Here is a 16,309-nt window from a genome sequence, read left to right as displayed (position 1 = left end):
GATTGTTTGTATCTCTCTGTAGATTCCACCTGCCTCCCCAAGTCTCCTGGCTGCCCCTGCCCTGGTGGGCTCCTCCAGCCGCTGGTACTGAGTGGCACAAAGTGCTCCAGCTCCCAGGGCTGCAGTTTGAACCCCATAAAACAGCTCCTTCCCTTCTGGAGCCTTGAAGGACTGTGGAGGTCATTTAGAGACCAACCAGCAGCTGCTGCTGCTATGGGGGAGGAGGTTGCTCAGGCTGAGGATCGTGGCTTTAAGGGAGCACCACACATGGGATTCTTATCTGAGGATAAAGTGTCTTTCCATCACTGCCAAATCTCTCCAAGGCTGTGGACAGAGATTCTGACACAGAATTCTGTGAATTCTGTGACACCCTACACAAGCCTGTGCACGTACACACCTGTATTCTGTCCAAACTCCAAAATTCCTCCTGTTTTTTCTGGTGTTAAAGTGTGTCTTTGGTCAGAGCAAGGCAGGACTGTGAACACCCTTTCTGAACATCCTCCCTTGGAGCCCAACCATGCCCTGAAACTGCTCCCGTGCTCTCCATTAAAGTGGGAAGAAAAAAGAGCAAAGCTCCTGCAGCTCGGTTAGGTCAAATACGAGGTTTCATTTGCCTGTTTGCCTCATTTTGCTGTCATCCTGAGGGGAAAAATAGGGGGTGGGAAGGCACCAGGAGAGAAAAGCATCATAAATCATTCACTGTATTAGCAGGAGGCTGGGTCGGCAAGCCTTGCTCATTTAGCTACCTTAAATTTCATCCAACCTGCTTATCCCCCAGCTGCAGGAATAACAGACCACTTGAAAGGTAATATTTTTGCTATTAGTGAAGAAAAGAAAAAATGTGATCTTTGCTGTAGCATGGGAATAATTTTTCCAGAGCTACACAGAATGAGCCTGAGTGAATACTGCTATTTTTGGCAATAGCCCTCCTGTTTAGCTCACATCAATAATTTTAATGCTTTATTTGTGGTTTGGGCTATAAGAAATGGTGAAAGCCTGCAGAGAAAAAAAAAAGAAAAGTGTCAAAATTAGCTAAATAATTTTGAGTTCATGACATTCATAAAAATACATGAATGTTTTCAGAATTCTTAGAGTCTATACATGCTCATAAAGCTGAGCTATGAAAGCATTTTATTTTACATATGCAAACTTCACCAAATTACTCTTTATGAGGTTTTAATTGGACCTCTAAGGTTTCAGTGGTTACAATGACAGACTGTCAAACATTCTTAGATTCTTGTGTCTTGCAACGTCAGGAACACAGAGAATCTCATGTTTTGTCCCAGTAGCATTTTTCACAGTATTTTTCACTTTTTATATCGCAGCAGCACTGAGTCAGAGGCTCTGGTGTTTGAGGTGCTGCCTAAACAAAGAACTAAACCAGACTTTCAAGGTCTCAAAGCTCTTTACATTTAATGGGGAGATATTTCAGAACAACAATTGCAGTTGGTGTTGCATCATCTTCCTTGCACTCCCACAGCAGTTCTGACCCCTCTGTAGGTGGCCAGAGACCCCAGTGCTCCCTCTGAACATCACTTTTCCTCCTACGTGCCACTGCTTGCTTCTTCTGTTCCAGAATCTGCTCTGGGAGAGAGCAGCACTACTGGACTCTATGTGGGAAAAGATGGGCCATAGGTAGGAACGTGTTCAGCCAAGACATCTGTGGTCTCCCAGAACTTGTTGCAGACTGGTCACTGGGTTCAAAACACTTCATTTCAGAAGAAAAGGCTTGATTCTTAGCTTGCCCCTGAGAAGGGTTCCCTGTCTCTTTTACAGAACTTATCCAAGTCCTGATAATTTGTAAAAAATAGACACAAAAATAATGTAGTTAATTTACCCTTACAAAAACCACTTAAAGCATGAACCCACCCAAATATTCACAGCATCTTAAATACAAGAGGAATCACACCCTAGTTAGTCATATTGCTCAGGCTGCTGTAGTTGGGCATGTGCTTCATTACTTAAGTGGATTAATAAAGAAAAGGTATTAACTGGGACAAATTTTGTCTTCAACCAAATCAAGAAATGAAGATACTACTGCAATTCATGAAAAAATAAAGATTTTCTCATGTTTTTACAGGCAAACAGTTACACAGAAACATCTATTCAGGCTCAGCAGATCTAGTTTAGGACTGTTGCTAAGTGAGTAACTTGGGCTAGAGAAGGAATAATCATTTTTACTACTGCATAGCAACTCTGTTTTTTTCTAAAAATTACATGTTTAAGTTCTGCAAGTTCTGCAGCCAACATTAAATTCAAAATGATCACACTAACAGAAGAAAAAGTAAAAATGCAAGAAGGGAAACTGTAGTGCCTTTCCCCAGTCAACAAATGCCCTTTAATGATGTCAGGCTGAGACTTACAGAGAATTAAGTGACCAGTCAATTTTATTTTATTTTTTTTTTCCATTTGAAGCTAACAGGGTAGCAAGGCCATCTGCATGGTGTTTACACCATGCACTGGCTGCAATTAGAAGCTGTGAATTTGGTCATTAGTTGACTGGTTTGAACACAACTGCGTTGGTTGAAATGCCAGCTTCAAGAGCAGCTGTTGTGGAGTTGTTATTGTAGTTAAGACCATTCCTGAAGATAGAGGTTCAAGGCCCTCTGGAGAAAAGGACTCAGGTTCCCCATGGCCTGGGCAACAATTCCCTTCATTAGACTTGAGTTTTTAAATTCTGTTTATTCTAAATCTAATTATGAGTATTTGATAAAATAGCAATGGATTCACAACAAAGAAAATATTATGGTTATCAGATAAATTAAAGCTAAAACTAACTGGGAACAGTGATAACTGCATTGTCTAGCAAAATTACAAAAATAAGCTATCATCATAAGATATGAATGCACTGCCACCTTGATTTGAGTGCACAGAAGATAGGAGTTTTCACAATGTCCCCAAGATGATGGGTTACCTTTCACTGTATTCCAACATGCTCAAATTGTGTCGTCCATTCTCAGCCCAAGAACCTCTTCCCTTCTCATACATCTTTTAAAGACCAAAATTAGTGTTTTAAAGTAGCTTTGCTGCATAACCTCCTACCTCAAGCCACTGCCTGAGGCACAGCTGCTGTGAATCATTATGTAGAAAAATATCCCCCTGAATAAGGCAGTGAAAGTGCATTAGAAAGAATATCAGGATCTCCAGAGCTGGCACAGAGAATCCCTGCAGCACAAGTTGATGAGAATGAGCAGATTTCCAACAGCATAAAGCTTGAATAACAGTGGTTGAAAGGAACTAAATAGGAATCAGCCCCACACTGATTAGGGGCTGCAAGGGAACATGTGGCCTCAATCAGGAGAGCGCTGGGTTTGAGAACAAAAGCTGCTTCTCCCTTTCCTGGGGACACTTCTTGAATTACATATTCCTTTACACAGGAGACATGCTAGGCCATGATACACAGATAATCACCAGCCCAGGCACAAGGCTTTCCTCTGCTCTACACCACTGTAATTATCTTAGGCAGGGTTTACAAATAAAAGCACTGCTCCCCAGCCCCTCATTTCAGTATATTCCACCTGTCACGATATATACAGGAACCACAAACCAAACATGGCCTCTGACTTCACCTCAAACAACACATGGCTCAGGATTTCCAAGTTATTATTTGATAATACTGGAAGGTATTGCAGTGTGTGGTCCATCAAAGGCATCTGAGCTGCTCACTCACCCCACACTGAAGGAAGGTTTCCCATGCTAGTATTTTTTAGCTGGCCTGTAATTTGAAAAGGATGATTTTTAGAGCTGGTTACAATTTAAACCTTCCAACATTGAGCAGGTTTTGGACTATAATGCCAACATTCCTTAGGGAGGGAAATATGAGAAAAAATCCATTAAAATTTAGAAAATTTTAGACAACTATTTGTTTTATTTCACATTCAGAGCACTCCAGCATCCTTGTACACATGGTACTACACAAAGTAAATGTATCACAAGGAACTCTTAGTTCATGGAATCCCAGAATGGGTTGGGTTGGAAGGGACTTTAAAGCTCATCTTGTTCCACCCTCTGCCATGGGCAGGGACACCTTCCACTAGACCAGGTTGCTCAGAGCTCCATCCAACCTTCTGGTTCAGAAAGGAAGCTCAGTTTTTATAGAGCTGAATTCATTGTAATGTCTCCTCACACATCAGAAAAGTACATTTCAGCCTAATGTGCAAAAACTTAATGAAAATGTCCTTCCCCTCTTCCAGCTTTAATAGCTTTTGAACCAACTAGAAGATTTCAAAGACATTTAACAGTGCAGAAGAGATTTGTAAGATATGAAACTTCTCTGAACTGTGTGAAAATAGGTATGTGTGTAGGCAAGAAAAAGGTGATTAGTGCTTCCAGCAAGGGAAAGGTTGCAAAATGGGCTTGTCCTTAATGAGACATCATCGGCTATTTTCCATGCTGGAAATGAGAAATGTGATGCTTTTCCCAGTGCTGAGATATTTAATTACAGTTTTGACCTTATATTCACTAAAAAACCTCAACACAGAATACCAGAGTCAATGTATTTTACTTCTCTTCTTTGGGTTAAACTCCTTGTTTGTAAAACAGGGTAACAAGAGAATTTTCTGGTTAAAATAGTTAAAATGTGATGGTTCATATGGAGGTGAAAGAAATGGGCAAAGAGAAAACAAGAGCAGGATTTTAATTAAAAAAAATAAAAAAGGAGCACCTGCTAACTTTGATCAGATTTCCTCCACTCCCCCTGGCCTGCAAATACAAACAGATGGGGTGCCTCAGGTAAAAGATATCTGGCAGCATGGAAAGATCTCTTCCCACTGGTAATGAGGAGATGGATCATATTATCTCACTAAAGTAAATATTATTTTAAGCCAAAATCTCAGTTATATTTCATGGGTTTTTTTCCCTTCCATTTCTGAACAGATCCCACTGGGTTCAAGGTGAAATCATCTGGCATGTTAATGGGATTGATCCGTAGAAAATTATGGACTAAAAAAACCCCACCCAAACCAACAGCGAGCCGCTGTCACACATCTCATCTGGGTCACTGCTGCAGCCTCACACCCATCGTTGGTGCTGGGTACAGAGCTCCTGGGGCAATTCATTCCTTGTAGAGAGCTGTGAAGACAAGGAATATCCAGGAGGCCGAGTGGGGAGTTCACCTTGTGGCCTGTGCAGGAGCCCAAGAGCTGCACAAAGCCATCATTCAGAGCACAGGAGCGCTGTCACTGACACAAACACTTTCCAAAACATTCTTCACTGCAGTTTTGGTGGAAGGTGTGACACAGCTTCAAATATTTGTTTCTTTGTTTCCACGGGAACAACAGCACAGTGGTTTAATAATAAAACAACATCGATCCTCGGAGTTTGAGAAAGTTCCTTGATTTTTGTTTTGAGTTAAAGATTTACTTTTCTATAGGTTTCCGCTTTCCTCAACAACCAATGACTTAAACTATTTTATTTTTTATTTATTAAACTGTGGTTTAATGCCCTTTCAGTACTTTGGGGGAAAATCCAAAACATGAAAGACAAGTCTTTCTTGCGAAATTTGTATTGTCCTGCTGCATAAGCCAAGCTTTCCACTAAACACATTCAAGGAAGTTCCCACTTTGTAGACTTGGAATATTTCATATCAGATCTTTAATATTCACAATCTTCAATTACCCCTGCTGAATTATGGAGTCGAGACAAAACGTCATGGAAGGAGCAGAGTCCAGAAGTTGGGGCATAAAATGTCATCAGCACTTGAACTTTAACACCAGTTGAGAAAAGAAGGGAGGAAGTTCAAAGGCTTTTATTAACACAGCTTTATTTTTAAATTGCAGTTTTATATAAAATAGTCCAAATAATTTTTTGTACTGTGAAATTATTTTTATACTATAAAATTTTTAGTATAGAATAGGACTATAATAGTCCTTCTCTCCAGTCCATAGGAAGAAGAAAACTCTTCCAGAATGTGTATCAGAGCAACAGTTTACTTGAAAAGTTTCTGCAAAAGTCAGCTCAGAGGCATCTGTTCATTAAAAACCCAGAAAACCCAGGACAGTGCTCATGTTAGGCACCAACATCCTTGTTTAAAGTTGGATGATGGATGCATTCTCCATGGATTGCATGTAAATTTACCGTACCTGAAAGTGGTAGGTTTGTTGTGTAAAAAACTAGGATTGTGACAAGTAAATGGTTTTGAGACTGAAAGAATTTTTTCCTTAAAGTGAAAGCAAAGAGTGCTCAGACATTATTCTCAAGCTTGATGAACACATATGACTATGTACAATTCTGACTAAAATATCTGATGCTTTCGAAATACACACAAGAGATATTCTTGCCCTCAGAAGGATATGGATGTAAACATCCATACATTAGGTACATTTCCTTTTCCTAAGCATGAGTATCACTATTATTATTCAAAACCCCACAGAAATGGTGCCCTAGGAAGCTGCTCTGCCCCAAGTGCTTCTTGCATGATAAACTATGGAAGAGTGTGAGGAGAATCTCAGCACCAGTAAATACTAACCATGCTGCTGGAAAATAAATAGAGGCTGACAAATTATTGCTGAGGTAATCCCCGTGAGAGTGTCTAGACGAAGGGAGTCAAACCTCCAGTCCGTAGGCTGGAGCTGGCTCCCTGGAGCCTTTCCACCAGCCTGCAGCTCCTTGTGCAACACCCACTGCAATTCAGCCCACAGGCACCTGCTTGGCGGCGCCCGAGAAGGCCACGGAGAGCAGACAGGGAGCCGGGGAATGAATCCTGCTTCCCACCACAGCTGTCTTGTCTTTCACTTCTGCTCCTCCAGCCCCAGCCCAGGAATGCCCCAAACATCTCTTCATCTCTTCAGCTCTGCACCAGGCACAGCATCTCCAGGTCTGCAGAGCAATGGATTTGCTCAGCCTCACTTTGTGTTCACAGGTCTGAAAGGGGTTATTTTTCCACAAGCAGTGCCTCCCTTTTTTTCTCCTGCCAAGGGAAAAGAGAGGCAAGATGCAAAGGAAAGATTTTTTTTTCAAGTGGAGATGAAGCAAAGGGTACTGGAACAAACCCAAGCAGGAGCCAAAACTCACTAACATGGAGGAAAAAGCCCAGAATGATCAGGAGTTGGAGGAAAAGCTGGGAGAGAGATTCCTTGAGGAAGCACCCCCTGAATAGTGATAAGTAAAGAGACAGAGAACTGTTTCATAAAGCATTTTCTCCTTTAGGTAAAAAAAAATCTTTTTTCGAACTTCAAATGAAATCTGTAACATTCAAAAATAAATAAATCTCTCAGCAGTGTGAGAGGAGTGCAAAATGTGTCTCTTCACTCATCACCCACAGACTTGAACTGAAATAGTCATTTGGCCCGTGCCAAGGTGTGCAGCCGCTTCAGTAGTGCTGTAAATCAAAAGGTCCCCACAGTCTCCACACAAGCAAGTCTGAAGGTCACTAAGCATGATGCAACAGTCAGGCATGAAATATCTCTCACTAGACCTGGTACTTTATCATCAAGACTAGGGAAAAAAAGAAAAAAATCTATGATGCACCTGTACTCTTTCACATCTGTCAGGAGGGGGTGAGAAAAGGAAAGGAGAAAACAACAGATTGGTTTATTGTAGTCAGGTAGACAGTGCAGCACAGCCATCCTGCTCAACATAACAAAAACAGCTTCCCCAAGCAGGATGGGAATGATAACTTCCCTGAGATTTGGCAGATAAAACAGATGTGGGCAGTTTTGACATTTCACTAACATTTAGATCTCTCATCAGGCAGGTGACTTCATTCTCTCTGCCAAATAAACAATCCAAACGCTTGCTCACCATAAGGAGACTCTCATCGTTATCTCCAAGTCATCACATCACCAACATCAAAGAGTAAGAACAGCCCCTTTGCAGTAAGGAAAACACCCCAGTACCTGTAGGAATTCAAGGCCTGACCCACCTCTGCTTTGTGAGAGGTGGCACAAGATGAAAATCACCACAAGATGAAAATCACGTGGCTTCACAGAGCCTCCATGGGCAGCTGTGCACACCCCACCATGGCATGAAAGGTCCTGCTGTTTCCCAGGCAGTTCGATTAAATTACAGCTACTCTGAGAGACTTAAATGAATTATCAAAATAATTCATTTAAGCAGAGCAACCAAAACTATCACACACAAGAAATCATTCCTTCCTTCAGAGGGAAGAGGCTCTGCAGCAACTCTGAGTCTTGGGAAAAAAGTGCTCAATTACTTGAGGAGAGAATCCAAATAAATCCTGTTTCCTTGGGGAAATCCTGCCTTGCTCTCAGCCTGCTTGTTGGATCAGTTTCTATTTAATCTCTTCCACTGGACTTTTGGCTGAAGCCCACCTATGTGTTGTTTTCCCAACAGTGCAAAAGCAGCTGCTTTCCCAAGGCCTGAGAAGACCCATCTGACACGTCATGCTCAGGGCAAAGGAGGCAGGGAACCCTCCTGGCTCTGGGACATTGCAACCCATCCACACAAACAGACCCAATCTGCTGCATGCCTGCCAGCCAGCCAGAGCTTCCATCTTTTTAGTTACTTCCACCATCTCTATGTTAACCAAGAGGACCAAAGAGAAAAATAAAGCACAGAGAAAGAAAGCAAAAAAACAAAAAAACCCTCCACTAAAAAACATTCCCTATGCCAGAAGTATTAGTTAATGAGTCTGATTATTGGAAAGCAGTCCAAAGCCCTGATTAACTAGGGGAAAAAAAAAAAAAAAAACCACCCACAAAAAGAAAAGAAAACAAAAAGTGCTAACAAGAGTAACTACTCTCCACACTTTATTAAGGGCAGCAATCTGTGCAGAGGGAATCATCCTCCCAGCTGGTATCTCCCCATTACATTCACCAGGGGCATCTCCCCTGGCCCCAGCAAGGGCCAACCCAGCTCTGGGGCACAGCCAGAAGATCCATGAGACAAGCCAAAGTAAATGTGCTTTTCCATTTTTTAAATAGATGTCACTCAAAAATGAAATTCAGACCTTTTGAGCCATTCTGAGATTTGTCTCCTGTTTACCTACATCTCAAGTAGCTCCAATTCTCAAATTCTCCCAATTCCAAGGAGATGGGATGACGCTCCAACTTTTTGCTTTGAGATCTCGAGAGGAAAGGCAATGTTCAAGTGCCAAATACTACAGGTTTCCAGTGGTCTCCAATATCCTGAAAATATGTTATTTTTAGTATGTGGCTGGCAGAGAAAGGAAGTGTTAAATCTTGGACCAGTATCAAATCTGACTGAAAATTAGCAGCTAGGAACATCCTCTTTGATTATTTATTCCACTTTCCATATCCGAATAGCCCCAGAGGGACAGTAACAATGACAATCACTAGGAAAACACCTGCTGATGGCAGGTTAGTACAGACCATTTGCCTGGCTCTCCCCATGAAAACATCCTGCAGTTTGTTTCCTCATTTTTGACAAGCAGATTCCTGGTGCAAGCAGGATGGTCTGTCAGGAAAGGGCCCTCATGCTTTGCTGCAACTCCTCCATTGCAACACTTGTAAAAGAGCAGGAGACAAGAAGAAAACCACACTCAACCCCCTTCCAAGTGCCTTTATCATTTTCTCAGAGGTCCTTACGGCACTGAGCCAAGTTGCTTGTAACAATCACAGCCCAAGAAGTGCATTACAATTGGTGAGGGCTCATAGAAGCTCCAAGGCCCTTCCTCTCACTATCTGCTAGAAGCTTTCTAAATTAAGAAACATGTCCTGCTGCAGCTTTAACAGCATTTTGATCTCAATTACATTTGGCATGGTGCTGGGCCAGCCTTCTTTAAATCACTGGGGTTTCTACGGGCACCAGTCAGTGTAAAATTGGAATTCATGGCACTTGCTGCAGAGAGGGCTGGTGGAGCAGGACACAGCTCTAGCATCATGTTTCTCATTTATTCAACACTAAATCAAAATTGAGATGTCACCATGGTGCTTGCAGCACTCCAGGTTTGCCCACACTGTCAGAGAGGGGCTGAGCCAATGGCTGGGAGTCCTTGGGCACCATCCTCAGCCACCAGGGAATCTCCTGCAGCACAGGTCAGTCTCACTCACCCATTTCACACTCACTGTATCCAAATCTCTGGTGCCCACAGTGCCATGTGGAGCTGCCTCTGTCACACTCTGCATTTAGAGGCAGTGGGTCTGTGAGACATCCACACAGGGAGCTGCAGATCAGGAGGGATCCATGGTGCAAATGCAACTCGCATAGCACAGGCACTCCCAAGGTGCAGAACACACTTTGACATCCATGAAAAAAGCTGTTTTCTTAGCAGTAGTCAGTGCAAACCTATTGGGAACTTTCTCCCTGAACAAGCCAGGCTTATCACCACTGTCAACCCACTCTGAACAGCAAAGGCTGGGGTCTTGACTCCAATTTTGGCTGCCTTGCTGCAGCAGAGATGAAGACTTAGCTCCAACATACATGGAATGACCTCTACTGAAGTACAAAGCAGCTTTCAAACCCTGCTCCTCATCTCCCAGCTCCCAGCATGACCCCAGAAACACCCAGAAGGCGCCAGGGCAGAGCATTTCAAAGTGCAGGACAGCACAGGCAGCTGTCACACGTGCCCTGCACCAGGGGTAGGGCACAAACAGCTCTGAAATGCATGGGGAAGCCTGCAGTGCTGCCAGCTAATAAAGTCAATACAAACGACATCAGCCCCTTCAGGTCAGAAGGAATGACAAGAGGAACATGCCACAGAAGGATGCATGGAGAATTCACAGATGGACAGGCAATCTCAATTAAACTGTCCTCCCCTCCTATTCTCCTCTGAATTACAGCTTTAAAACCCCTTAATTATCTAAACTCAATTAGTCTTAGAATATTTGAAGCTTCCTGTTCAGACTAATTTCTCTCTCTTTCCTCATTTGCAGTGCTTGACTTGCATTAAAGAACACTTAGTGCCTGTGGTAAGGAGAACTTTACAAAGGCGGGTCAGGACTGTGGGGTATCGACAATCTCCCCTCTATTCTTCCTGTGCCTGAGAAGATCATGCACTTAGTCCTCCAGATGAATTTTCAGCAGCTCTGACATGCTTTTTCATGCCTTTTTTTCTTATACCTTAAGCCAAACATTTCCATTGCTAGTAGCAACTGTCATTCATTGCAGCTATTTTCACTCCTAAAGGTTTCCGTGTGTATTTTCCACAGTAATTTGCAAAGCAGTAATTTTTTATTATTGCTATTATTATTCCTGAGAAACAGAAAAACCAGGGTGTTAATTCCAAGAGAAAAAGAACATGAGTAGCAAAGCAGATAGTAAGAGAAGACAATAGAAGGAACCAGTTAAAATTCCCTTTTGTTTCAGTGATGCAGTTTCTTCATGTAGCCTAAACCTGCACATTTTCATTCAAAGAGCAGCCATATAATCACTGAATTTGGAATTTCCTACAGTTTTAGCCTCTGCAGTGGTGGATACCAATGTAAAGATTTAATTTTTTATTAGACTCCTGTAAGAAACCTTGATCTTAAGGTTTTGTGCCCTTCCTGAAGTCTGAGTATCTCATTCTCCCTCCAAAACCTATATGAATATATGTTCATTCCCCATTTCAGGTGGGGAAGCCCATGGGACCCCAACTAACACAGATGTTGGTAAGCTCACACCTCCAGAACTGCCTAAAAATTTTTTAATGGACCTTTAAGTTTTACTACCTTGATTAAATCAGATTTTTAGATGCGCCTCCACAAAACATGTATTTTGAATTGAAAATTCACTACTTCCACTTATCTTAAATCTACAAAAAAAAGCTTAAATTAACATTACAATGGTCACAGGTTGTACTAAATGAAAATACCTGTACTTAAAGCAGGTCCCAGATGCCTCATGCAGGCAAACCCTCATGGATAGGAAGCACAGACATTGAGGGCATTGCTCAAGATGAAGTAAGAAATCTCAGGGCAAGCCAGAACTGAGGCCAGTCTGAGTCCTGATTCAGCACTTTAACCACAGAGCTGTGTCCATGAGGCACTTGCTGTCTGTGCTTGGGATGCTGTGTGGGATCAGATGGAAACTGCTCCACTGCAGCTCCACTGGGGAGCCAGACACCTCTGACTAAGGGGCAGGAGCAGGATCACACCTTTCCTGCTTCAGAGGAAACTCCTCCCTCCAGAATCACTCTGGCCCAGAACTAGCTGGAAAACAAGAACTAAATTTTGCAACTGTTTTTGAGATTTTGCATTTAGTTCTATTACTGCATTGGGCTAATAGAAAAGTAGACCCTTTTTTTCATCAAAGCACAGACACAAACCTTTTTCCCTCCTGTCCCTTAGGAGTGCTCTTAGTGAGAATATCACCCATCCCCTGTACTCTCAGATCTTTATATCCTGCAGTCTCTTCCCTTCACAAGTTTTACCTTTGAGTGAAGAAGGTTTCCAACAGACCAGTTCCATTGAAACTATTAAATTTCCACCTAAAGTTCTGATATTAGCAAGTCATTCTTTCCCAGAGATTAGCATTTTCTTAAGACATAAAATTCAGGAGGAAGAAGCCACAGACCATGCTAGTCCTGGGTCTCAAGATGCAGATTATAATGCAAAGAATAATTTTGTGCAGTCTGTAGTTGAAAATGTCCTCCAGGCTTGGTATTGTGGAATGGCCCATTTATGTTCTCAATCCATGCTTTGGGTTTGGGTTTTTGTTCGGTTTGGTTTGGTTCTTTGTTTCTCTTTAGAGATGTTGATTCACAGGAAAATGATTAAGCTTTGAATTTGTTTTTTGGCTTCAATCTAAACTATACTCTTCATGTGAACCAAGGGGTAACTCCAGTTTCAGGTGAGGATCAATTTGTTGTTGTGCCTCTTTCACCTTTTACAGGAAATCCATGTACAGACTTTGTAAGGACATTCCTACCTTCCAGACACCCAGCTGGGCTGCAGCAGCTATTGCTGAAAATTCCACATTGTCATTTCAGCAGAGAAATTTCTGTAGTGTCAAATCCATATCAACTTCAAGTCTGGCCCTACAGGTATGAAAACTACTTCAGATAAAATGCTGTCATTTATGCAAATTATCTAAACCTGGGAATAGTGAATATTTCAGCACTCAGCAGGGACAAAAAACTTTTTGACTTTGACATGGGTAAGAGCCTCCTTCTTTCACCACTAAAACATTGTAGGAAAAACTAAAGTAAAGCTAAAACTACATAAACCAAGTTATTGTAACAGCCTCTAAAGACAGATGAGAGTCATTACATTATTTATACACATGAGGGTATTGGGATAGACAGGATTAGATGATTTACCCAAGATCAAGCAGTGAGTCAGTGACACAGTTTTCTGCTGTCCAGTGAAAACACAGATGTACAGTAAGCTGAAAATAATTCATTTATTCCCCATATCAAAAGGAAAAAGGATAGAGCTTTCCCTCTAGCCCAGCTCATGGTTCCAATAAGTGTTGATAGAACTGAATCTGGCAAGCAGGAAATTCACTGCACTAGTCACACATGCAAAGCATTTGCTGAAAACAAAAACCTTAAATTACTCAATTATCAACAGTTTTCACTTGCCTAAGCCACAGACCTATCAAAGTTGTTTCTTGCTGCTTTCTTGAGGAATTAGAAGGATACAACCCATCCAGTGTCCAAGGCATGGCATAATCCACCAGGACATTGTGCAATGCCAGAGTCTTGCCTCATGTCTGAGTTCAAATTGCCCAAACTGCATTACTGGGTTTCAGTCAACACCAGCTTGGATGTTGGGGTTTTTGACTTGTCCATGGCTCAGATTTTGGCAGCCTGATAGGATCAAGCCTGGAAGAAGGAGCAATTCAGCTGAGGGCTTGTCAGCCCTCAGAATGCCCTAAAGTGGGCTGTATCCTGCCATAAATATTTGCACAAAAATCCTGCTGACCTCAGTGGTGGTTCTGGGTACAAAATGATGGCAGGATGTGGTCACAGGGATCCTTCTAATAATAGGTTTTCCATTGAGATCAATGGACATTGGGCCCCATTCCATTGCCAAAGCTTGGTTCGGAGCTCTGAAGAGAGACATTGTTTTCCTGCAGCACGGAGCACACACTTGCCAAATTTACTTCTGGCAAAGGCAGAGACTTATTTTTAATGCTAAACAACACCAAAACTGTCTGATACTAATTAAGAGAGTGTCTTCCTTCTGAAAATCTCAAAGAAAAATAATTTTCCAATGTGGCTGTTGGAAAGACATACAGAAAACATTAAAATATTAATATATCTGCATGTAAAGTCAGATATAAAGTAAGTGAAAAACATTTTCCTTTACCTGAATGCAATCTTAAAATGAGTTTAGCATACATGGAAGTTGCAGGTGCTCAGCTCTTCAGGAAAGTCAATTTAATATGGTGTTGAAGACCCAGACCCCCAAATAAGTTCTTCACAGGCACATTCCTGAGTCTGTGGGCAGCACCCCAAACTCCATTTTTCCTGAGCCCATCCCTCCCTTGGTGTTCATCACAGCTTTGATGCCTATATGTAGAAATCCTTATCTTCAGGATCCTAAAGGATGACTAAATGTTTTCCAGTGTTTTATTCATTATCTGAGTTCAACTTTAACTGATTTTAATCTTGTGGTTCTGCTATAAAGATAAGCTGAAATCTGCCAAGGAAATAAACATTTCACAGGTTAACAGCACAACTCTTCTAAAGAGGAAGCAGGTTTGTTTTCTGCCTTATTTTCTGGAAAATGTTAAAACAATAAAACGAATAAGAAGCAGTGGAGAACAAGTTGTAAAGGAGCTAATTTCCTGCTCACAGCAGCTCTGATAAATTTCAATCCTGGATGACAGGGGCTGTGGAGAGCGAGGGGAGGGCTGGCTCTTCCTGGAAAGCCAGACAGGCTAGGATTGATTTGAGACATCTTCATTGCCAGAACAGCTGGTATTGGCTAATCATCAGAAAACAGAGACTTCGACCTACGGAGAGCCGGGAGCGAGGGAGACGTCTGGACCAAAACTTCACGTTCCAAACGTGAAACTGAACAAAACAGCAACAGAAATAATAAATTTAAAAAAGAAAAAAAGAACCAAAAAAAAAAAAAAAAAAAAGCGCCCCTCCTCACTCACACACAAGCCTTCCTGGAGCCAAATGCCAAAGGAAGTGCCAGTGCCCTGACTAACAAAAGAATCCTGAAACGCTGCAGGCTGCGGTGCCAGCAGCACCCAGTTGCAGTGGGAGGCTGCCTGACACGGCTGCCGGATGCTCCGTGCCTGCCGGATGGAGCAGACAGCTCAGCATGAATCATGGGGCAAAGGATTCCTTCAGTCCGGGAGGAATCGGGACAATACACAGCCTGCCTGCTGTTTGCTGCCTTTTTTTTTTTTTTCCTCCTTCTCTTTTTTTTTTTTTTTTTTTTTTTTTACTACTCCTGACTTTGAGGGACCAGCCGTTTCCTTCCTGCTGTGGGCGTGCAGGCGGCACATGACAGCTCATGGATGGATCCGTGTGTGTGAGTGAGCACAGGAACCGCAGGGACAGGAGCCAGCCCGGACCCCCGGGACTGAGCTGCCCCAGTTAACCCCCGGAACCCCCGCTCTGACCTGAGCACATCTCCCTTCATCCCCCTCCCAGGGCACCCCTTCATCCCGGTCATGTGCTTTGGACACACACACGGGATTAGGAGTCAGCCCTACAGCAGAATTCATACTGCTGGAAATCCCTCCTGGAAGGAGGAATGTCTCCATCTCCCTGGCCATAGGGCTGGAATCAGGACAGAGGGAAACAAAGCTTTCCTACAGCCTACCAAAAATCTACCAGAATTCCTTAGGGTTACAGGCAAAGCTGGCTTTGGTTTTCTGACTCCTCTTGCCCCAGAATGGGGAGGGGAAATGCTGCTATAGGGCTGACCAGGTATCTTCACTCTCATCTCTGTGTGTCTGGGAAGTATTTGAACCAAGCTCTCCTCAGTCTGATGGACCACTTGAAATTATTCTCACTGGCCATCAGATTTCTGATCTCTCTACATACCCCAGGTCTGCTCTTAACATTATGGTTGCAAGGAATCAAGCTGTCTCCTCTGGATCCTTTTGAAGGTCATTCTACCAACATCATTCTTCTCTGTTTCCAATAGCACTTAGCAAAGTTTCAAATCAATACCCAATTTTTTTCTCTCCACAGCTTGTCAGCCAACTTCAGCATTACTAATTAAGCTCTCCTCCCTTGGCTTAGATGATTTTTTCCCCTAATGATTCCTCTTCTCCCACTCCCACCACGCCTGCACATGTTCTGATGAGGATCATCCACCAGCTTTCTGTTGCCCATGTTTTATGGGCTCCTGAGTTTCCTACTCTACACAGAAAGCACAAGAAGCAAATAAGAAATCTCATCCACAGTCACAAAAAAAACTACAGTGTCTCTGTGCAGACACAAATCCTTCTGCACTCCAGACCTGCAACACAAATTCAGGTTCCACCAAACACTTGC

The 16,309-nt window shown here is 42.6% G+C and overlaps 1 protein-coding gene across 1 annotated transcript in view; it reads right to left on the bottom strand.

Moving 5' to 3' along the window:
* FGGY (FGGY carbohydrate kinase domain containing) overlaps nucleotides 1–16,309 on the bottom strand; it is a 290,561-nt gene that overhangs the window by 226,438 nt on the left and 47,814 nt on the right. The gene's annotated exons all lie outside the window — the stretch shown is intronic.

Source organism: Agelaius phoeniceus, chromosome 8 (genome assembly GCF_051311805.1).
Source record: "Agelaius phoeniceus isolate bAgePho1 chromosome 8, bAgePho1.hap1, whole genome shotgun sequence".
In the NCBI taxonomy this organism is placed as follows: Eukaryota; Metazoa; Chordata; class Aves; order Passeriformes; family Icteridae; genus Agelaius; species Agelaius phoeniceus.
Note: the sequence above shows the minus strand (reverse complement) of the source record. Positions and strands in the feature narration are given on the sequence as shown.